We start from the raw sequence: 24,574 nt of genomic DNA, 5'->3' as shown, positions 1-24,574 counted from the left end.
TACCGCCTCATGAATGAGGGGGCAATTGTACTCAAAAACTAAGATGACTGAAATCCAGTATATAATTCGATTACAAACTAAGGTTCCATTTGGTTTGAACATTGATGAGGATTTTTTTCTTTATTTGTGAGACTGCTGCATAAAAGAATGTCCATTTGCTCATATTGGTGATTACCAATGTGAAATGTAAAGGGGTCTCTGCAGATGTAAATTGAGCATCGCAGTATCATACAATGAATTAGAAAGAAATTCATTAATAGAAGACATCTATTTGTAGATGTGTGATTTGGAACAGATATCCTGTTTATATGATATAAAGCATGCCACGGAGGGTATAAGGCTTTATCGCGGATTACATTATGACGTAGGTCATAGGCAGATAACATTATATAAACAAAGAGAGCTTCCCAGGAATCCACATGGGGGGGAACTGAACAGTATTAAATATTGTTATCTACTAATAGTGATAATTACTGGTATTGGGTCTTAAACTACAATACTTGGTTCCTAAGATGACAATCACATATCAGAATGAGAGATGATACCTGGGTGAGGACATGTAGCCTGTACATTTATGAAAATAGTCACATGTTTACTTTGTTTCTATATTGTGTTCAATTTTGCCTACATATCCTAGCATGCCTCATTATAGGCAGAACGGAATGTATATATGTATATCCAACGCACCAAAAACCATCACGAGCACTCACAGGGGTAAAAACCACTTCAGGATTTATTGGCACAAAATAAACAAAACAAACGCGTTTCAGCGGTACCCCTTCCTCCGTGAAGCCTCAGAAAGGCGTACCGCTGAAACGCGTTTGTTTTGTGCCAATAAATCCTGAGGTGGATTTTACCCCCGTGAGTGCTCGTGATGGTTTTTGGAGATTTTCACGAGTCTGCCTTCGTGAACGAGGCAGCCGCCAGCGTGTATTTGGCAGGCTACTGAACAGGGATGCACTCAAGGTGGAAGTGTTATCGTTGATTTAAATAGCAGACAATTGCCGGTGATGTTAAAATATAGAAGCTATAATTCAAGACGCGTTTCGGCTGTCCTTGCAGCCTTTTTCAACTGATAAGAGCGTTGTTGTCTTTTAAATGCTATCATGTGGGTCCATTTAAACTAAAATAGTAGAAATACTTCCCTGCTCCACACCAATACATTTTTTTAAAAATCGCTGACCATTGTCATAAAATACATTATCGACCAATGTCTTTATGGTGCGAACAGAAATAAAAAAAACACTGTGCAAAGATGCAAATTTCAAAACACAGCGTTCTTTTGACTTGCTGCTTTAAAAATAATTTACAGTCTCTGCAGATATATATATATATATATATATATATATATATATATATATATATATATATATATATATTTATATATCCTCTTTCGACATGGTTAGCCCCCCACTTTTTGCCTGGAAAATGATGTGGTTGTGATTGAAAGTGCACTGGGTCCCTGCTAAACAGGTCCCCTGTGCCAGAGCTTCTTCCCTAAAACTGTACCACCATTGGCACTTCAGAACCCCCTGTGAGTCCCTAGTAAATGGTACCTTGGGCATTGGGACTGCAGAGGGTCCCCTAGGGACCCCTCACCAAGGCCATGAAGCCTTCCACTGCAGCCTGCATGCCTTGGTGTGGAGCAAAAATGACAGTCAACGTGGCACACTGCTTGTGTGCCATGCCAAGCAGCACCGCCTAAGGTATAGGTAAGTCACCCCTCTAGAAGGCCTTACAAGCCCTTAGGCAGGGTGCACTATATCTCAGATGTGGACATATGTGCATGAGTAGATATGCCCCTACACTATTTGTCTATTCCTTAATGTTGTGAGTGCACTGGGAAGCCATAAAGAGTAAATGGGCTGGAGACTTGACATCGAGTTCCGCTGCACCATGATGGCTTTACTGAGCCCAGGAGGGTTTGTTACCAAACAACTCCTGTCAATAAACTCACACTGATGCCAGTGTGTGATTTATCGAAACATGTACCCAGAGGGCACCTCAGAGGTGCCCCCTGAAAACCAACCTGGTGTGGTCTCTGACCGGCTTTAGGCAGCCTGCCACCACCAGACATGTTTCTGGGCCCCTGGGTCGAAAGCCCCTGCTTCTGAGGACAGAAACAAAGCACATCCTGGACGAAAGTGTCAACAGCTCTCCCCCCAGGATGAGCACAGTGCTCGAGAGGGAAGCTTCAAAGGCATTGCCCCCTCTGAATTGTGACCCCAGCCTCTGCTGCTAGCAGCAGATAGCAGCCCCCGGTCCAAACCCCCACCTGTGGCCAGAACATTGGTGGTAAAACTCAATAAGAGTCGTAGGTGTGCCCTCCCTTCGCCAACTCCGGCCCTCGGGTGCAGGAGGCGAAGTGAAACACATTTTTGAAGATGGTGGGTGTGAGAAGTTGGCCTGATGTATGATGTCACTAGTTCTAGTGTACACCTTATATCAGTCCAAATACCCTTATGGTGATTGGTTGTAAAGTCAACCTTATAGACCAGCTATCCTAGTGGTAGCATGGACAAGAGCAGTCTTAGGCTAAACTCTGAATGGCATGTGAAGCCAGCTGTGATACCATATATAATCCCTTGAATACCAAATGAAAGGACACCACAACAGATATATATATAAAATAAAGTGTATTTATTCTAGTCAAACCCTCAGCACTCTTTATGAGATTAGAGGTAAGTACAAGACAGTCTTATTCAAGCATACTTTAAGTCACACAGGTAAGTAATACAGTTAGGCCCTAAGGGCCACGCAAACCATATACTAAAGAAGTGGTATAAGGACCACTGTCACGGAAATAGAATAGGCCTAGGCCTAGGGAATCGCTGGGGCTACACTACACTAGCAACAGTTAGGAAGTGGGAGGCCCACGGGATTCAGGTGCAGAGTGGAAACATTCACGCGTAATGCGTAAAAGTCGATAGAATTACTAGCAGTTAGAAATTAACAGTTTAAGGACACTTCTGAAGCAGCTAGAGAGTCGAGACTCGGAAACTAGACCCTAGGATAGTCACTACCCTTGTGAGCACCGAAGTACCCAAGTTACCTAGCCCACGGGCTGCGGGTGCATAGGTGTGAACTTGCGTCGGGTTTCGTCGTGGACTTCTATGGATGCCTGAAGGAAAGTTGCTGACAGGCAGTCAGTGAAGAGTGTCCGGTGGATCCCAAGGCTGGGATCAAGAAGAGAGGAGACCTGCAAGCAGAAGGGACAGAGTCAAGGTCACTAGCCAGTGACCACGTGGAACCAGGAAGGAACCAGGCGATGTCGTGAAGAGTGCAGGTGAAAGGTGAAGCTTGTCGCTGCAGCCACGGGTACCAGGAGATGTCGAGAACGACTAGGACCAGGAGGCGAGCTGTCCCACAAAGGCTCTTACTGTCGGTGACGTCGAAGTCGAACTAGGACTCACCAAGCCTTGGCAAGTGGAACCCACGAAGAACGGAGGACTTGCTTCTGGTGCAGACCAGGAAGGTCTGGGGTGCTTCTCTTTTTCAAAGAAGCAGGAGCCAGTCTGGAGGAGCCAAACCAGCAGTGAAGATTTCAGGATGCGTCGTCACAGAGGCCACTAGCCAACGGGTAAGCAACCGGACAGGCGCGGCAAGCAGGAAAATGCAGAAGGGCCCCACGCAGGACTCGTGGAGTGTGGGGGGCTAATCTTCGGTGCAGATGGTGCTTGGGGTTGGGGCTTCTCAATCCCCGGTGCACAACTTCGAGGGTGCCTCAGAAGCTGCGCTGGAAGATACTAGCCACTTTTCCCAGGTAGCCGGTCCCACGTCTCTCGTCGCCTCCACGGATCTCAGCTCGGCTGTGGATGTGGATCAGGGTTGGAGAAGTCTGGAAGTCAAGGCTCTGGTCAGGCTCTGCAGTCCGTCCCTCGTAGAACTTCAGCAAAGCAAAGGGTAGTCTCTTGATGGTGCCTGTTTGCCCAGGGTAGCCACTCCTTGGCCACAAGGGAGATTCTTCAGTCTTCTTCTTTCGTCGAATGTCGAAGGTCCAGAGTTTCTGTTCAAGTTGCAGGTTCAGGATAATCTAATCTGCTGGGGCCCAGCTACCACTCTTATACTAATCTGGGGGGCTGGGTTACCTGCTAGGTCACGCCTTATGGATGGGACCTGGGAGGGGGGTGGTTACACCCCCTTCCCTTTGTCCAGTTTCGCGCCAGGACTGGGGCTGGAGTGCCCCAGCACCGGTTTGAACTGGACTATGCATGGAGCACCTTGTGTGCCCCAGGCAGTGTCTCGTTTCATTCATCCCTCCCTGCCCCAATACACTAAGTCCTGTCTGGGGTGGGGCTCGCACCTCCCAAGGCAGGAAACCTATTGTCCAAGCCTTCCTTGCCGGGATCATTCCCAGCAGCAGGAGGTCAGACTCGTGTCTGTGGCAGCAGCATCCATTTTGTGATGCTGGGGCTCTGGTTAACTTTAACCGGGTAAGTAGGTTTCAACATGTCTTCTCCCTCTAGAAGGGAGGGATAATATCCTCATCCCCAGAAATGGTATAGGGGTATTATTCCACAGTGTTAGACACCTTACACGACATGTTTTGATAAAGCCAAACCATAGTTACCATAACCGTTTGAGATTATAAGGCACTTTAAGAGTATATGGTAGGCGATATCATAGAACAGCTATAAGGACATGGTTCCGAAAGCTGCAGACAGGCTCAGCTCATGCTAGAGCACCATCTCACATGTTACCAAGCACTCTGCCTCCAGGATTGTTAAGGCCTGCCATAGGAGTGGCTGATAGGTACCCATGTGTCTATATATAAGGTAGGTATAGGAATACTACACCTAAGCAAGGAGTGATTACACAACCTTGCCCCAGCTGAGTGATCAGCCAGTTGTGTCATAATGGAAGGCCAGGCCAGGGGTGGCATAATACATGCTGCAGCCCCTGGTAGGCCTAGGGTACGCCTATGCCCTGGGTACCTAAGGTACACTGTACAGGGTCCAATAAGGTGATCCTATCCAAATGGGGTATGCACCTAAAGTACATAGTGTCAATTTAGAGAGAGAACAGCAGGGCTGTGGGTCTGATTAGCAGGCCCACAGCCACAGCTAAGTCGAAAACCAGTAAAGCTAAAGCAAAAAGTGGGGGTGAACATAGAATGCAGACCCTACTCTCCTACAGTCCTTTTGGTGGCACCTGTCTTTTCGACACACATGCTGACTCTGCTTTCTGCTATCTTTTGCTGAAACTGACCGTATATTGGGGCTTCAGCAGGATTAAAAAAACTCTTTGCTTAGAGAGAATATATATTAAGAAAAGTTCATGCACCGTATCGGATCAACCATCCTAAAACGGACCCACCTGCCAGTGTCCAAAAGACCGCTCAGTTCTTTCAACGTATTTTATTCCCTTAAATCTCACTTATTTGAGAAATACCTCAATACATAATTTTTGCTTTCAAGCTAACTTGTTTTATCTCTGTGTTTTTAGAATTAAATCAGTTTTTATTGGCAAAGTCAGTAATGAAGAGCAATTCACTGCAAGGCGTCTACAAGCGAAATGGGCTGGGCGCAAAGGTTAGCGCTAGAAAAAGAGACAGACAGCAATGTGGACATGAAATACTGAGGGGGAAACACACAGCAAGGAGCCTACACCCCATCAGAGGGGGGACAAACCATAGTCTGGATTCATCAAAGACCATAAAAGCACATATCACATCTGCACAAAGAACACACGTCCTTCAGGAGCTGTTGAATGATATAACTTTGTAAACAAGCTTGTCCGAAAGAGGCAGATCCCAGGGAGAGTGCAGGCAGGGGACAGGAGCAAGGCTGTGGCTGCATGCTGCGTTACAGCGACTCCCCCCGGATCCTGGGAGTCCGGGACCAGGCTTAAGATGCAGAGGTATTTGGGGCAAGTCAATCCCCGAAACTCACAGGATACGATAGATATAAAGGGGCTCAAATCTTAGAGCACTGTGACGTATCGCCCACTGTTGCCATCCATAATCTTTCCATGCCCATAAAGCCCAAAGCTGGTGGAGTCGCTGCAGGTGGGCGGGGACTCTGTCCGGGTTCCAGCAAGACAGAACTCGGTGGGCAGCACTGAGCGAGGGCATCTGCCGACCCTTGACTGGGCGCAGTGGGAATGTTACTGCGTTAGGCAGACCACGTCATGCCCATGCAGGGAACCTACGAATGGAAGTGCCAAAGACACGATCAACCCACCAGTGCCTTGTGAGTTTTGGGCAATGCCATAGCAGATGGAGAAAAGTGGCAGGGTTGCCACAGCCGCACCATCACAGACCATCACACTGGGGGTTCCATTTCTGCACGCGGGAGGGCATGTAATACCAGTAGGAAATGGTTTTATAGGACGTCTCAGTATGTCCCGTGGAGTGTGCTGTGCGGTGGGTTCTATCAAAAATATCATTGATTGAATGGAACTAGACCATTGTGATCGAAAACGCATCCCGCCCGCTTACCCCCCCCCCACACTGATCGTCCATCTGCCCCTTTAGTCATATCTCTGTGTGTTTAAGAAATGCATTGAAACAAAGGCATTACTTTTCAAAAATACACATTTATTTGTATTCTATATCTGTATTCAGATCTTTAAGAGGAATGACGTTTTTTTTTACCATACTTTATTGATGTTCAATGCGCCGCGCGTGGTTTAATACAATCAGACATGCAGATCGATGTGAAACCATTGTCAATACCCTGAGTCTATTGCAGACTAATATCAAACAAATCCAGTTAAAAACCCAAACAAGCCCAGTCAACGCTCCCTCCCATCCAGCTCAAAAGTGGCATGACCCCATAGTGTCACTCTGTGCCGGGCATATCACTTGCAAGGCTGTTTCCTTCTCATGCATATCTTGCACATGCTATATGATAAACTGGATTAATGTGTGGTGCTATGACATCCTATGGGGCCTTCTCTGCACTTCTAAAAAAACTTTCAAATAAATAGAATCCCACTGTTTCCCCATCCAATGTTACCACCCTGGTAGGGTCCTCCTATCCACGCACGACTGTATTTACATCGGGAGCAAAAAGAAACTGCTGCAAACAGCCCTCGAATGTTTACATTTGTAAATGCCATTTCCTTTTTCCTCTTCTGGTGATCCCCTCTGATCAATCTTGTTTATTCCCTGCTCTGTTCTCTTGCCATGTGTCTCCCTCAAGTTTAATGAGACTTTGGGTTAGGAGTAGTGGTTGGTCATAGGCATGAAAAGAATAGCCTCCCATGTCTATGTGTCTGCCATGTATACCTGCTTCCAGCACAAGAGTGGAATAGCATGTAACTAACAGCATCCCATGTTCTGCATGCATGCAATTCATGGCGGCATGCCAGTATGGCACATTTATGGCAGCATGCCAGTATGGCACATTTATGGCAGCATGCCAGTATGGCACATTTAAGGCAGTATGTCAGTATGGCACATTTATGGCAGCATGCCAGTATGGCACATTTATGGCAGTATTCCAATATGGCATATTTATGGCAGCATGCCAGTATGGCACATTTATAGCAGCATGCCAGTATGGCACATTTATGGCAGTATGCCCGTATGGCACATTTATGGCAGCATGCCAGTATGGCACATTTTTGGCAGCATGTCAGTATGGCACATTTATGGCAGTATGCCTGTATGGCACATTTATGGCAGCATGCCAATATGGCACATTTATGGCAGCATGCCCGTATGGCACATTTATGGCAGTATGCCCGTATGGCACATTTATGGCAGCATGCCAGTATGGAACACTTAAGGGAGTATGCCAATGTGGCACATTTATGGCAGCATGCCAGTATGGCAGATTTATGGCAGAATGCCAATATGACACATTTATGGCAGCATGCCAGTATGGCACATTTATGGCAGCATGCCAATATGGCACATTTATGGCAGTATGCCCGTATGGCACATTTGTGGCAGCATGCCAGTATGGCACATTTATGGCAGTATGCCCGTATGGCACATTTATGGCAGCATGCCAGTATGGAACACTTAAGGGAGTATGCCAATGTGGCACATTTATGGCAGCATGCCAGTATGGCACATTTATGGCAGAATGCCAATATGACACATTTATGGCAGCATGCCAGTATGGCACATTTATGGCAGCATGCCAATATGGCACATTTATGGCAGTATGCCCGTATGGCACATTTGTGGCAGCATGCCAATATGGCACATTTATGTCAGCATGTCAGTATGGCACATTTATGGCAGCATGCCTGTATGGCACATTTATGGCAGCATGCCAATATGGCACATTTATGGCAGCATGCCCGTATGGCACATTTATGGCAGTATGCCCGTATGGCACATTTATGGCAGCATGCCAGTATGGAACACTTAAGGGAGTATGCCAATGTGGCACATTTATGGCAGCATGCCAGTATGGCAGATTTATGGCAGAATGCCAATATGACACATTTATGGCAGCATGCCAGTATGGCACATTTATGGCAGCATGCCAATATGGCACATTTATGGCAGTATGCCCGTATGGCACATTTGTGGCAGCATGCCAGTATGGCACATTTATGGCAGTATGCCCGTATGGCACATTTGTGGCAGCATGCCAATATGGCACATTTATGTCAGCATGTCAGTATGGCACATTTATGGCAGCATGCCAGTATGGCACATTTATGGCAGAATGCCAATATGACACATTTATGGCAGCATGCCAGTATGGCACATTTATGGCAGCATGCCAATATGGCACATTTATGGCAGTATGCCCGTATGGCACATTTGTGGCAGCATGCCAATATGGCACATTTATGTCAGCATGTCAGTATGGCACATTTATGGCAGCATGCCCGTATGGCACATTTATGGCAGCATGTCAGTATGGCACATTTATGGCAGCATGTCAGTATGGCACATTTATGGCAGCATGCCAGTATGGCACATTTATTAATGAGCCAAAAAAGGAAAGAACGTCCCTCCTTGCATTGCCATAGTCTGCCATTCTGAGAAATGTCTCCTCAAACGTTACATGTCATAAACATACTCCTGTGTGAAACATTTTTGGGGCCCTGGGGCCGTCCATAGTAAGTGGCAGCGTTTATTGTGCGTTCCAGTTGGGGAGTCAAATTACCCCTTTTAGGCACTCGACCTCTGGAGGGGGTTAGAAACTCAAGTATAGTATGATATCATAGATCCATAATGCCTAATAATTAAGAGAGAAAAATGCAACACAACAGGTGTGCATAAAACCCCCTGCTTAGAAGCAACCCGAAACATAGCATGTTTCTCATATCATTTCCAGCTTGATTCACTTTGGCTTTGGCAACTTCAGAAATGCTCTGCCCCTTTCACACTTTGTGATCTTGAAGTTGGATTTACTTGGATTGGTGGCCTTCTTAAAGATATAAAAGGCAAAGTATCGTTGCCCCTGTGACATTAAGGGTTTCTGGCAGCTTTCACTAACAAAGGTTTGCCCAGCACAGACTTTAGTTGTCATCCAGTCAATAACCAGCTGAAGAAAAGAAGTGTGTGACCGCAGAGGCTTGACTGAGCGGATGAAATGAATCTCCCTGGCTCAGTTTTCCATCTTGTTGAAGGCCCATCTCATGTAGACTCTGAGAACCTCCCATAACCGCTTCTAGCAGAAAACCAGAAATGCTAAGGTGCTACCCCTTCTGCAGGGCCTCTGAAATGATGCGGTTGTGCGGCCGCAGCATTTTTGGCATAGTTTAGATCTGCTGCATTTGCCACATAATTCATCATTTTCTGCATAATCTGCAGATTTTAACAAAACACTTTTTGTTTCTAGCGCAAACAGTTCAAAAGTTATAAATATCTCAGCGACACGTGTTCCCCCACAGTGGGAGGCCATTTGCAAAGCCCCACCGATCACCTTTTTGTTGCTTATTGCTATGTTTAGATGTTAAACTGGTACTTATGAGGTGTAACCTATGCCCAGACAGTGTTAATAAGCCTAAAAATAACAAAACATTTGCCACATTATGCTGCATAATTTGCCTTTTCTTGCCGCATAATTTAGTCAACCCTGCCGCATAATGTGTCCCTTTCCTGCCGCACAATTCCAGCGGCCCTGCCTCTTGGTGATAGATATTAATCGTCGTAAAAGAATAACCTGCTTAGATTTTTTTTTCCAGTTTTGCTTTTACTATGAGCAGATCTAAGTTAAATATAACAAATCCACTTGGGTGCATTTTCTTATGCGGAAATGAGCACATTCTGATTTTCTAAATTAAAGGTGGCGGACTGTGTACAAATGATGTGCATAACGCTGAAAAATCAAACTCCTATGGTTATGTACCTAGTTTTTGTATGGCGTGTATAGCTGTTGTATTTTTATGGTTGACGATGGGGGCGCTGGACCTTTCGTCCACTGTATGGCCAGCATTCCGCAGCTGCCTTTGCTCATTCTTGGGCACTGCTGGGATTCTGTTTCATCAGCCCTTCCCCCACCGTCAGTATCCCCACGACCTCTCCGATCCCTTCGATTGTAGATGCTTCCATCCTGACCTCGCGCCCGTTAGGAAGAAGGCGGGTCCACTTGTCGGCACCAAGCTGCCAAAAGCGGGGACCTAGAAATGCTGAAATACTCGCTGCCCACAGGGCAGGCGGACGTCAATGCCCAGGTGAGATTTCTCCACCTCATTCCCCCCACCCCCAAGCCACCCCTCCCCACTTCTAATGGACCACCCCCTCCCACCACAGATGAAAAGTTGTTTTATTATTAGTGAGAGGACATTGATGCTAATGCTCGCAGCGGAGCGAGCATCCTGTGTCCAGAGTCGCCTCTGAAGGGATGTCTGTGCCCGGCGCTGTAAGGAGGGTGGCATGCTGAATTGGTGCCAAGGTTGGAACTAGTGGGGCGTGGGTTTGGAGTTGAGCTGCCCTCATGGGATGTTTGGGGTTTGCGTTGCGAGTCGTCTTGGGTAAGGGGTGCAGCTCCTACTGTTATGAAAGAAGTGTGATGGCGGCTGTATATGTGCCCTGGAGAGACTCTTGCACCAGGGGTGCCCATCTGCCATTTTGTTTGGAGTGGAGATTGACAGGACGGCTTGGGGTTTGTGCAGGATTAGTGTTGGGAGGAGGCAGTATACTGGGTGCAGTCCCAGATCTGGAGCGGCCTGTACTGGCCAGGTCAGTCGTGTTGTATTCCATTCATGGATGCCAGCATTGGGGTGGGTCTTGGGTTTGGGGTCGTTTTAGGCAGACTTTACATCTGGTGTCTTTCCATTGTGGCCTGTGGCAGCCATTGTGAGAAGTCTTGGATTTGGAGCAGGACTAGTTTTGCAGTTTTCCTCTCCTCTCCTCTCCTCCCCCGTATAAATGTGACCAAACAATGACTCTCCCGAACTATGACTCGCCCGTATATATGTGACCAAACTATGACTCTTCCATTTATATGTGACCAAATTATGACTCTCCCATATATATGTGACCAAATTATGACTCTCCCATATATATGTGACCAAATTATGACTCTCCCATATATATGTGACCAAATTATGACTCTCCCATATATATGTGACCAAACAATGACTCTCCCGTATAAATGTGACCAAACAATGACTCTTCCGTATATTTGTGACCAAACTATGACTCTCCCGTATATATGTGATCAAACTATGACTCTCCCGTATATATGTGGCCAAACTATGACTCTCCCGTGTATTTGTGACCAAACTATGACTCTCCCATTTATTTGTGACCAAACTATGACTCTCCCATATATTTGTGACCAAACTATGACTCTCCCATATATTTGTGACCAAACTATGACTCTCCCATATATTTGTGAGCTTAAAATGTTTCATGCATCTTTACGGAAACCTATACAATAAAATCTCAGAATGCTCGGATTTATGAATATGTATTGCTCGTTATTTATGTCTCCACCGACAAGACACTCACAGATTTTAAAATTTCATGTACAATACCTCGTTAGTTCGCAAATAACAAAATAAATGATATTTTTACTAGAAGATGCTTCATCTGAGTAGAAGATTTAGTGGGGCTAACTGTTAGTGATGGCTCATTGGAACTATATTGTGAATGCATGGACCAACTCAAGATGCACAAAGCATTCTGGGAAAAGGGCCACAGTACACCAGAAGCAGCGCACATACTCAGAGACGTCTGCTGTATGAGAGAAAGAGCAGTGGCCAACCAAACATAGCAAGATTCAAATACTGATGACTCATGAGGGCGTTGCATGACAGTGCGCTCTTTGAGAAACTGCTGAAAACAGAACTGTTTAGACATTCAGATGAGCGAAACCCAAGGCACAGCGCTAAGTACCATGGGATGGCCAGATCTAGTACCATGGGATCAATCAATCAAGGAATTTGTAAAGCGCACTACTTACCCGTGAGGGTCTCAAGGCGCTGAAGGGAGGGGGGAACCGCTACTGCTCGAAGAGCCAGGTCTTGAGATGTCTTCTGAAGGTGAGCAGGTCCTGGGTCTGCCGCAGGTGGGTGGGGAGGGTGTTCCAGGTCTTGGTGGCGAGGTAGGAGAATGATCTGCCGCCAGTGGTCTTTCGTTGGATGCGGGGGACGGCCGCGAGGGCGAGGTTTGCTGAGCGGAGCTGGCGTGTGGGGGTGTAGAAGTTGAGTCTGTCGTTCAGGTAGGCTGGTCCGGTGTTGTGGAGTGCTTTGTGTGCATGGGTGAGGAGTTTGAAGGTGATCCTCTTGTCGACGGGGAGCCAGTGCAGGTCTTTCAGGTGGGGGGGTGATGTGGCTGCGTCGGGGTACTTCGAGGATCAAACGTGCGGAGGCGTTTTGTATGCGTTGTAGTCGATGCAGGTGTTTGGCCGGGATTCCTGCGTAGAGTGCGTTGCCGTAGTCCAGCCTGCTGCTGACGAGGGCCTGTGTAACAGTTCTCCTTGTTTCGGACGGGATCCACTTGTAGATCCTGCGGAGCATGCGGAGGGTGTTGTAGCAGGAGGAGGAGACGGCGTTGATCTGCTTCGACATGGAGAGGGAGGAGTCGAGGACGAATCCGAGGTTGCGTGCGTGGTCGGTAGGTGTGGGTGCCGTTCCCAGCGTTGTAAGCCACCACGAGTCGTCCCAGGCCGATGGGGTGGGTCCGAGGAGGAGGACCTCCGTCTTGTCCGAGTTCAGTTTCAGACGGCTGCACTGCATCCATTCGGCGACGGCCTTCATTCCCTCGTGCAGGTTCGTTTTGGCGGTGTGCGGGTCCTTGGTGAGGGAGAGGATGAGCTGGGTGTCGTCGGCGTAGGAGATGATGTTGAGGTTGTGCTGACGGGCTACTTGTGCGAGGGGGGCCATGTAGATGTTGAACAGCGTCAGACGTGCGGAGGCGTTTTGTATGCGTTGTAGTCGATGCAGGTGTTTGGCCGGGATTCCTGCGTAGAGTGCGTTGCCGTAGTCCAGCCTGCTGCTGACGAGGGCCTGTGTAACAGTTCTCCTTGTTTCGGACGGGATCCACTTGTAGATCCTGCGGAGCATGCGGAGGGTGTTGTAGCAGGAGGAGGAGACGGCGTTGATCTGCTTCGACATGGAGAGGGAGGAGTCGAGGACGAATCCGAGGTTGCGTGCGTGGTCGGTAGGTGTGGGTGCCGTTCCCAGCATTGTAGGCCACCACGAGTCGTCCCAGGCCGATGGGGTGGGTCCGAGGAGGAGGACCTCCGTCTTGTTCGAGTTCAGTTTCAGACGGCTGCTCTGCATCCATTCGGCGACGGCCTTCATTCCCTCGTGCAGGTTCGTTTTGGCGGTGTGCGGGTCCTTGGTGAGGGAGAGGATGAGCTGGGTGTCGTCGGCGTAGGAGATGATGTTGAGGTTGTGCTGATGGGCTACTTGTGCGAGGGGGGCCATGTAGATGTTGAACAGCGTCAGGCTGAGTGATGATCCCTGGGGTACACCGCAGATGATGTCGGTGGCTTTGGATAGGAAGGGTGGGAGTCGGACTCTCTGGGTTCTGCCGGAGAGGAAGGATGTGGTCCAGCTGAGGGCTTTCTCATGGATCCCGGCTTCTTGAAGGCGTGTTTTTAGGGTGCGATGGCAGACCATGTCGAAGGCGGCCGAAAGGTCCAGGAGGATGAGGGCTGAAGTTTCGCCGTTGTCGAGTTGTCGCCTGATGTCATCTGTGGCGGCGATGAGGACTGTTTCAGTGCTGTGGCTTCGTCTGAACCCGGACTGGGACGGGTCCAGGATGTTGTTGTCTTCGAGGTGGCGGGTTAGTTGCGCATTGACGATTTTCTCGATGACCTTTGTCGGGAACGGGAGGAGGGAGATGGGTTGGAAGTTCTTGAGGTCCTTGGGGTCCGCCTTGGGCTTCTTGAGGAGGGCGTTGATTTCGGTGTGCTTCCAGCTGTCCGGGAATGTGGCTGTCTCGAAGGAGGCGTTGATGACCTTCCGTAGTTGGGGTGCAATTGTTGCGTTGGCTTTGTTGAACACGTGGTGAGGGCAAGGGTCTGACGGTGATCCAGAGTGGATGGAGTTCATGACCTTGCGTGTTTCTTCGTCGTTGACATTGGTCTAGGAGGTCAGGTGGTTGGTCCAGGTGGTGTTCACGGGGGAGGAGTCTGGTGCGGTCGGGTTGATCGGGATGTTGAAGCTGTTGTGGATGTCTGCTATCTTCTGGTGGAAGAAGGTTGCCAGAGCGTTGCACAGTTCTTGTGAAGGCGGGACGTCGTTGGCGTTGGGGTTGGAGAGTTCCTTCACGATGCTGAAGAGCTCTTTGCTGTGGTGTGCGTTGTTGTCCAGTCTGTTTTTGAAGGAGGATCTTTTGGCCATTCTGATGAGGTGGTGGTGTCTACGAGTGGCGTCCTTGTGGGCTGCGTGGCTGTCAGGTGTGCGATCGTGGAGCCATTTCTTCTCCAGTTTCCGGCAGGCACGTTTGGAGGTCTGTAGCTCGTCGGTGAACCAGGTGGCTTTCTTGCTGGTGTGGTTGATGGGGGGTTTCCTGAGTGGTGCGAGGGTGTTGGTGCAGTCTTCAATCCACTGTCTGAGGTTGCGGGCTGCTGTGTCTGGGTTGGTGGAGGCCGCAGGTGGGTTCTGGGCGAGGGTGGAGGTCAGTTGGTCCGTTGCAAATTTTCTTTACAGCCACCTTTACGGCGTTCTACCGCACTGTTTGCCCACCCTTAACCAAGTTTCCGCAACCAAAAAAGCGGGCGGCTCACCTGGAGACCTGTTTTCGCTTTCCTCCGATCACGTCCTCCGATCGAGCACCGCCGCCGAAGTATCTGCCGCCTGGACTGCAGGGGGGACAAGATGGCGCTGCGGACATCTAATCCAGTGGGATTCCTACAACCAGCACTGACCCGTGGAGACTGCTTTGTATGCAGCGACTAAGGAAGCAGTTCCCCTATCTCCACAGAGGCTGTTAGATAGCCGGGGTATAGTCTCCCATGCTCATGATGAATTCCCCCTATGGTGCCAGGGACGAAGACGCGCAGAGATCGAAGTCGCAACGTGTGATCTCCCCGACGCAGTCAACACGACCAGGAGGTGAGCGAAGCTCTGGGGCCCACTTTACTGGCCAGCTGAGGTGATCCTGGGGTTAGTCACAAGCGGGGTCTCTCCCTGGGAGGACAATTTGGCAGAGTTACTTGAAGGTGGGTCAGGCAAGGGCATTGCCTGACCCTAAAATGGTGCCCAGAGCGAGGCTTCGGCGCTTACATCAGGGTCTTCACCGAATGACTGATTTCTCATCCACGGCGATCTTTATGAGAGGGATGCCTGTCTGTTCTTGGTGCTTTCAATCAGGGCTGTGGCCATCTGGTGGTGCTGTGGTATTGATACTGGGTGTTTTCACTTCTCTGTTGCTCTAGGCTGGGAGTCCCTTTCATCTACACTGCCAGTTTCTTGGTAGACTGGCCTGCAGAGTTTTTGCCATACCGCTGAAATGGGGGCCAGAGTCTGCGTGCTCCTCCCACCGAGTGATCTTCATCCAGCTGGCGAGAGATGAGTACCGTATAGCTGGAGGTTGAGGCGGGCGGCGTTCCCTAATACCACCTGAGCCTGGTATGGCTGATGGAATCTTTAACGATGCCCTCAGGCAGAAACCATATATGCTATACTGACTGGGATGCCCGAGCAACATGGCCATTGCCTGGTGGAGCTGTATTGGCAGCTACAGAGAAGATTGACTTTGGTTTCACCCCTTTAGCCGTCACCTACCCAGCCAGACATTGGACATTGTTTTTCCTCGTCTCTCCGCTGTGCCTCTTTTCCCTCCCCTGCCCTCTCCCTACGTAATCCTGTGGATGACTCCCCTGTCCAGCCCTACATAACCTTGTTTGTTTTTCTCCTACACCCTTGTGGCCTTAAATGGCCCCCATAACTATGCCCTTGTCCAAAGCACTCCTACCCCCCTTGTTGGGAATGGATCCAGCATCGTTGCCCTAGAGTCTCCGAGACCCCTCTGAGAGAGTCCACAGTGACCAGGGTGTAATACATAGTGGAGGTCTGGGACTGATCTACTTACCACTCGGAGCCGTCTCCTACCCTGTCGGACGTCGGACACTGTGTTCCTGCCGGGTTTCCTCCCCCCTCCCCCACCTCTTCCCTCCTTCATTCATCAGAGAGTACCTGTGACCAAAGGACTCCTCTCCCCTTATTGAGGAAGGATCCAGCATCTTATGCCCTGGAGTCTCAGCGACCCCGCTGAGAGAGTCCACCGCAGAAATGGGAATCACACAAAACTGAGGACTGAGAATGATCCCTGTCCCACCCAGCCGGACGTCACTCAGTTACTTCCCCGTCTCCACGCTGTGTCCCCTACCCCCTCCACCTCGGCTTCCCTCCTTCATTCTTTGGCTACCTCCCTTTTCCCTTCCTCTCACCCCTGAATTCCCCTCACCTGCCTGCTTTGTCTATCCTTCTGCCCATGCTCCTCTTAATTCTCCCTCCCCTCACCCTTTTTATTACCCCCTTACCCCTCTACTCGCCATTAACCTAAGAATGTAACTTGTACCTTCTGTAACACTGTACTTTGTAACCTATTTAACTCTCCTCATGTAAAGCGCTCTGATACCTCCGGGTCTAGCCAGCGCTATATAAAACTCAAGTAAATAAATAAAATAAAGTTTGTCTTTGGTGACTTTGCTCCAACAGCGACGTGGGAGTTGTTGGGTGCGGTGGTGCGTGGTTGGCTTCTTGAAGGTGAAGTGGATGCAGCGGTGGTCGGTCCAGTGGAGTTCGGTGGTGTGGTCGAAGGCGACGTTGGTGCATGTGGAGAAGATGGGGTCCAGCGTGTGCCCAGCGGCGTGGGTGGGAGTGGTGATCAGCTGTCTGAGGCCGAGGTTTGCCAGGTTGTCGATCAGGGTGGTAGAGTTGGCATCGTTGTTGTTCTCGAGGTGAAAGTTCAGGTCCCCGAGGAGGATGTAGTCCATGGAGGTGAGTGCGTGGGTGCTGGCGAGGTCGGCGATGGAGTCGCTGAACGGCACCCTGGGTCCCGGGGGTCTGTAGATGAGTGTTCCTCTGAGGGTGGTGTTGGGGTCGGTGTGGATTTGGAAGTACAGGTGTGGAGTGGAGACCTTGAGGGTGGACTTGTGGATGATGGCTATTCCTCCTCCGATTCCGTTGGTGCGGTCTCTGCGGGTGATCTTGTAGCCGTCAGGGATGGCTATTGCGATGTCGGGCGCCGAGGAGTCGCTCCACCAGGTCTCGGTCAGGAAGGCCACGTCGGGGGCGGCGGTGTCGAGCAGGTCCCAGAGCTCGACGGCATGTCTGCGTGCGGAGCAAGTGTTGAGGAGTATGCAGCGGAGGTGGTTGGGTCTGGTCTTTGGAGGTTTGCTGGCTCTGTCGCAGGTGAAGCTGCAGCTGCAGCTGCGGCAGGAGAAAGGTCCGTGGGTGCGCTTTGGGGTGGCCTGGAAGCAGCTGTGGTTTCGGCCGGTATTGAGTGCGTGGAGGGCGGCGGCATCGTAGCGGTGTCTGGCGTAGTGGCGTTCGTGGGGTCCAGGGGTTCTGGCGCTGGGCGCGGGCCAGACTCGGACATACGCAGACGGGCTCGCCTGTGGTGCGCCTCTGGCGCGCCAGCGGCGCAGCCGCTCACTGGCCTGCATTATGAGAGGGGACGAGAGAGGGAGGAGCAGCTGGGAGGGGGGAGCGGGGCGAATTGGGACACAGGGGGGGCGGGGCCGCAGGGGAGGCAGCAGCGGGCAACGCGGGGCGGTGGGAGGGGGTGTGGAGGAACAAGCGGATGTGGCACAGAGGGGAGCAACAAACAGGCTAACAGAGCAAAGGGGGCGCAAGGGGCAACAGAGGGGGTACAGTTAGCAACAGTAACAACAAAAAGGAATAAAAACAAGAACAAGTGGAAAAACGAAAAAAACGCACGGAGCACAATCAGACACACAGTCAGGGGCAGACAAGGATACTTACAAGCCCACCACTGGGCCACCAGGGATGAGGCGCAGGTGGGAACCTGCGGGTGGAGGAGGGCCTTGAACTCACGGCAGTAGCGGGGCACTGGACATGACATCAGGGTCTAGGCGGGTCGTTCTAGTACTAGATCTAGATCTAGTACCATGGGATGGCCAGATCTAGTACCATGGGATGGCCAGATCTAGTACCATGGGATGGCCAGATCTAGCACCATGGGATGGCCTGATCTAGTACCATGGGATGGCCTGATCTAGTACCATGGGATGGCCAGATCTAGTACCATGGGATGGCCTGATCTAGTACCATGGGATGGCCTGATCTAGCACCATGGGATGGCCTGATCTAGTACCATGGGATGGCCAGATCTAGTACCATGGGATGGCCTGATCTAGTACCATGGGATGGCCTGATCTAGCACCATGGGATGGCCTGATCTAGCACCATGGGATGGCCTGATCTAGCACCATGGGATGGCCTGATCTAGTACCATGGGATGGCCTGATCTAGTACCATGGGATGGCCTGATCTAGCACCATGGGATGGCCTGATCTAGCACCATGGGATGGCCTGATCTAGCACCATGGGATGGCCTGATCTAGTACCATGGGATGGCCTGATCTAGTACCATGGGATGGCCTGATCTAGCACCATGGGATGGCCTGATCTAGCACCATAGGATGGCCAGATCTAGTACCATGGGTGGCCAGGTTTTGTGGTTCCTGTTGCTTGTGCAGCATCCACGTCTCTGCTCTTTCCCTCAAGTGCCCTGACCTGTAGAACTGTCGCTGTCCAACGCATCGATGATCACTTTTGTTTCCTAACAATCAATCTGCCTATACAAATAGTACACACATACCTGCTTCCATGAAGATTCTACTCGAAAGTATGCATAGTGCCTCGAAGTCGCATAAAGGAGGTATGTTGGCGCAGCACAAACACAACACTACATTATAACTAACTTCTGCTTCTGACACACTCCAGGGTAGGACATTTGAAACGTTGAAAGTAACCTGTGCTGTGCACTCAACATAGACCCTGCTTCTCGTTCTATGTATTTATGGGGGGTTGAGTCTCCTCCCAACTGTGTGTTCTTGAAGAGTGTGGGTGTCAGGGACGGTGGAACTCGCAGCCAACGCATGAGACAGTCCTGAAAGATTAGAGGTATCAGTTGATGTTGAGAAGATATTCAAGAGACAACATGGACCATTCCTCAGGAGGGATCTCAAAGCTTATGGATTTGTCCTTAATTTCCATACGTGGACATGCAGTGACCTGCTTCAAATGTGGAGGGGTACCAGACAGAGCTGCACCGTGTCACCCCTCTTACTTGCTTTACACATGGACCCTCCGGCGCATAGACTGAGAGCTCCGGAAGAACCCAAGAGGGAGTATGGGTGGGAAGAGAGAAGCCCAACATCTGCATGTGTGGAGATGATGGGCTGTTTGCTTGAGTGACCAAACCTGCTTGCGGCTGCCTCTTTTGAAAGAGCTCGAGAGATTATAGGTGAGCAGGGGGTCAACACACAGAGTGGAAAACCCTGATGGACAAAGAATGGAGAGATGTGTTTTCTGGACCATGAGTGAGCAAATCTAGCTTGGATAATAAAGAGACTGACATAAAATACACATCCTGGTATTGCACAACAAAAAGGACACACACCTGGGACAGATCTAAGAGCGTTTATTGTTAATACCTACTGAAAAGCACTTGGAAAGCTGTGCATTTTAGAATAAAGTCATGCCTATCTCTGATAGGTCCCATAGTTCAAGATGTCCTTCGGCGCCCGATAGTTGTATTTGGGTGTAGACTTATTACAGAATTGAGCCGTAAAAGATTATCGGATACAATAGATCGAAACTGCAAAAAGGATTCCATTGAAGGGGTAATGTGAAATTAGTGTTCTGAAAAGAAGCAAAAAATCCATACATTGAATCCTGCATTTGAGACCTTTGATTCTCAGTTTATATATTTCTCCTTAAAATCATACTTGCAGCACCTCCCCACAAATGCATTTGCATCAATATCCCCTGGAACCTTGGCTTACGTGTGGTGCAGGGTCTATCGCGACTTCAAACGCCCGCGCTTACCCGTGGACGTCTCTGATGTACGGCATCCTGGAGAATGGCTCCAGCTCCTAGAACGACATCCGCAGGAGAAGAAGAACGAGGCCACAATGGCTCTGAGGATTGCGACAGACCTGCCGCCGGCAACTTCATATGGCATTCCTTGAGCGCCCTCGGCTTCAATCTCTGGCAGGAGCCGCAATACTCAGAGTCGTGGTGTTCCCCCAAACACCACATACAAATGGAATTCAGGTCTGCAACCGACATATGTCGAGTGCAGGTCCCACAAGGCTTAAAGGTGCACTGTTCCTTCCGACAAAAGCTGTTGAAATAGACTAGAAAAAAAACGCCTGAGGAACCGCTTCTCAAGATCCACGTTGCAGTGCAGTAAAGAAGAAAACTCACGTCCGCGCACTGGAGGAGAGACTTATATGACTCAACTGACATCATAACTGAAGTCAACTTCATCACGAAGTCATAAGGTGCCATCCTACGGCGCTCCGAGGGACTACTGAAACATTTCTGGATCCAGGCTGATGCCTGGGGAGAATTCACAAGTTAAGGAATCTGCGGCTAGACTGTGTCTCTACCAGATAAAACGTTACCGGAGGTAAGTAACTTGTTTTCTGGCACACCTTAATTAAGAGATGGAAGGGCTTCAGGGTCCTTAAGTATTTGTGGGTTTTATTGTATATCTTGAGATGGGGTCCTCAGTAGGGGGGTCAAAAACTAATTACCACTTGGAGTTGCAGAGGTTTAAGACCATTGGTTTACCTTCTGGACTCTTCTTTTTGTTGTAGACTTTTCTTACCCCGTGGTGCCAACCCAGAAATCTGGAACAAAGAACGTGATACGCCCCTTGATCTGAATGCTGAGAACAGCGAAGCCTGGTATGCTCTTCAGCTGAATAAGAAAATCCGACAAGGCATCAGAAATCGGCTGACTCGTACGGAGAGAATCATCAGCAGGTGAGAGAGATGGAAACAGGGGAATATGCCAGAGGGGGAATGGTAGACTACAAAGATCATAAAACAGTGGAGTCAGAGTTCTGTTCCAGCTCCTACTCCTAACCCACTGGCACCACCACCCCCGCCACCAGCGAAACTTGACTGTGAGAAGTTATTTTTATGATGGAAGCTCTTTAGAGAGAAAGGCTTCATCCTGACACATCTAGTTGAGTACGGACTCACTAGTCCATCACTCCTATCCGTAACAGGGCTACAAGTTGAGCCTTAAATTTGTTTGTGGACTTCATTGGCTTCGAATTATATGGAGTTTGTTTGTAATTGGGCACTGAAGACTGGGCCACTGGCATCACCGAAGACTTTGCTTAGTAGGATACTGGTTATTTGGTCAGAGGTTTTTTTGCAGCTATTATTTTTAGGGTAACATCTGTGGCCTCCCCAAATATACCTTGGCCCCACTAATGGCATAATTGAACGCTGCTGCCAGATTGGTTACGGGTATCAAAAGAAATGCGCACATATCCCCAGTCCTGAAATCCCTAAATTGGTTGCCCTTCGAAGCAAGAATACAGCTAATGATTGCCTGCCTGTCTCACACAGCCCTCCATTTCAAACCCCCAGTTATCTAGCACAAAAGCTAGTATTACCCGGAGGTGGTAGACCTTCTGGAAGTGCTCACTCTTTCCTCCTGAAACCACAGATCTTTTGCAAAAAGAGAACGTGTCACCGAGCTTTCTCAGGCTCTGCCCCGAAGATATGGAACTCTCTCCCACCAAAAGTACGCAGAATCCCCTCCACGGTTGCTTTCAGATTGGAAGCGAAAAGATTCCTGACGAACAAGTTCTTACTTTAAATGGGTTGGGATCCTCCGCTCTAAGGGGTTAGACTTAGGCCGGCATTGGTGCTATTCTTATTTAACCCCTTCGGTGCTCATGACGGAATGGTTCCGTCATGACCCACGGTTGAGCTGTGCTCATGACGGAACCATTCCGTCATGACCACACCCGCGCAAGATTCCGTCAGCACAGCGGCGGAATCTGCGCAGCATCGAAGGGGTTAACTTATCATCTGCTCCCTTCCTAGTTCGATATGCACCAGTTCTGTCGTATTATCTGCCGACCCCTTTGATCATTGTGTGTACTTGCAAATGTGTACTCCTCTGTGTTAAGCCTAAGGCTGCTCGACCACACTACCATCTAATAGAGCACTTTGGCATTGCATAGCAAGCCCCTGTCCACTCATAAGGGGACCCCTAAACTCTTTACATGGCATTTCCGATTTTTGAAATGTCAAATAAAGAGCCACCTTCCTACATTCACACAGTGTAGATTTTCCAGACCCCAAAAGGAAACTATAACCATTTTGAAGGAATGAAAAACTGGCAGGTGTCTCTCTCCACTCCACTAGTGAGTTACGCGCGAGTACACGAGGGGTGAAAGCTGTTATTCACTTATCCTTTTCTCCCAAAAAGAAGAGTGTACTTTAACAAGTAATTTGGCGGTCACCTGACATGGTACTGGATGTGGTGCTCAAATTATGAGGGTCCCATCTTGTTCCTTCTTCCTACATTAAGATCATCTCTTGTTAATTGAGTAAGGAAGCCAGTTCAGTTTCCTTACTGAACAGAGCTGGCGAGAAAATTATTTTTTTAATGGCCGTTTCGTACTTCTTCTTTTGACAATTTCCCAATAGGCTCTGGTAGCTACTGAAAGCCTGAAACCACAAGAAAAAACATGGCATCCGAGCACATCAGTATTACCAACACCATCCAAGCAATTTAAATTGCTTTCTAATTGTGCATGGGCAGAACGGTAACGTAAAATAAGGCGCTTAGTGGGGATGGTGGTGTGGCCACGGACCTGGAGTAATAAACGATTTCACAACTGTGGCTTGACTAGACAGACCCACCATTTTTCTGCAAAAACTTTAATTCCAGTTTTATGTAGGGCTCCCGCTTTTATGGTATTTATTTTTTGAAGATGGAGATATAAGCGTGTACTCATCCACATTTATATTTTGCCCGTATTATCAGTGTTAATCCATTTTTACGTCAAAGCCTACTAACACAATTTTGGGACATTCGGAAAACATCCCTGGGAATGCAGTTTGCCCGTTGCTTACCATTGGCTTTGTGGTTTGTAACTCACTTTTGCTTTGCTGTCCATTTGCTGGCTCAGTTTGCGTTAGACTGTCCAGCTCGAGTTCGTCTCTTTCCTTGCCCAAACCTCATTTGCTGAATTCGTCCCCAGTGCTCGATTTCTGTAAACAGTCCTTGAATCTTGTTATCTCGTAACATTTGCTGTGCATTCAAAGACAGAGGCCACATGGCAGGCTGTCACTTCCAGGGAGCTTGGTGTTTACTTTTCCTTCTCTGACTTGGAAGTGAGAGGATTTATGTTACAATCATGCTGTCTCTGTGGAGTGCTTGAGGACGGCTGTATGATGTTATTTTTTTCTAGCACAAAACAAAATTTTAATTACTCTAAACGAACTGTGAAGATACTCCAGAAATATAAAAGTCCAAATGAAGCACATTTCTGAAGTGTGGTGGAAACTTACATTTTAAAATGATGAAAACAAATCAATTCAGCAGGTGATGACATTTCCACACATTATTCTGGGTGCGTTGTATACTTTTATCAGTGAAACTGTATGTCTGTACAAATGTATTTAAGATGTGTTGTCTGAAATGGAAGTGTGCTACCCCACCATGCATATTCCACTCTATTGTGCACAACTCCACGCCATTGCACTCTACTCTGCACCACTCCACTTTACTCCATACCACTGCTCTCTGCACCTCTCTTTGCACTCTATGCTACTCTACACCACTGCACTCTTCACCACTGCACTCTTCACCACTCTACACTTCACCACTCTACGACACTGAATTCTATGCCACTACACTCTACACCACTATACTCTGCAACACTCTACACCAGTCCACTCTACGCCACTCCACTGTAACCCACTCTATGCCATTGCACTCTACTCTACACCATACCACTCTACACTGCTCTACTCTACACCACTCTAATCTAGGCCATTCCACACCACTGCACTCTATGCCACTGCACTCTACTCCACTGCACTCTACGCTAATGTACTCTACTCTGCACCATTCAACACCACTTCACTCTATGGCGCTCTACTCTGCCCCACTATATGCCACTTCACTCTGTGCCTCTCTACTCTGCACCACTCTACGTCACTGCATCCTATGCCACTCTACGCCA

The sequence above is a fragment of the Triturus cristatus genome, chromosome 1_1 (genome assembly GCF_964204655.1).
Source record: "Triturus cristatus chromosome 1_1, aTriCri1.1, whole genome shotgun sequence".
NCBI lineage: Eukaryota > Metazoa > Chordata > Amphibia > Caudata > Salamandridae > Triturus > Triturus cristatus.
This window is presented reverse-complemented; position numbering follows the sequence as displayed.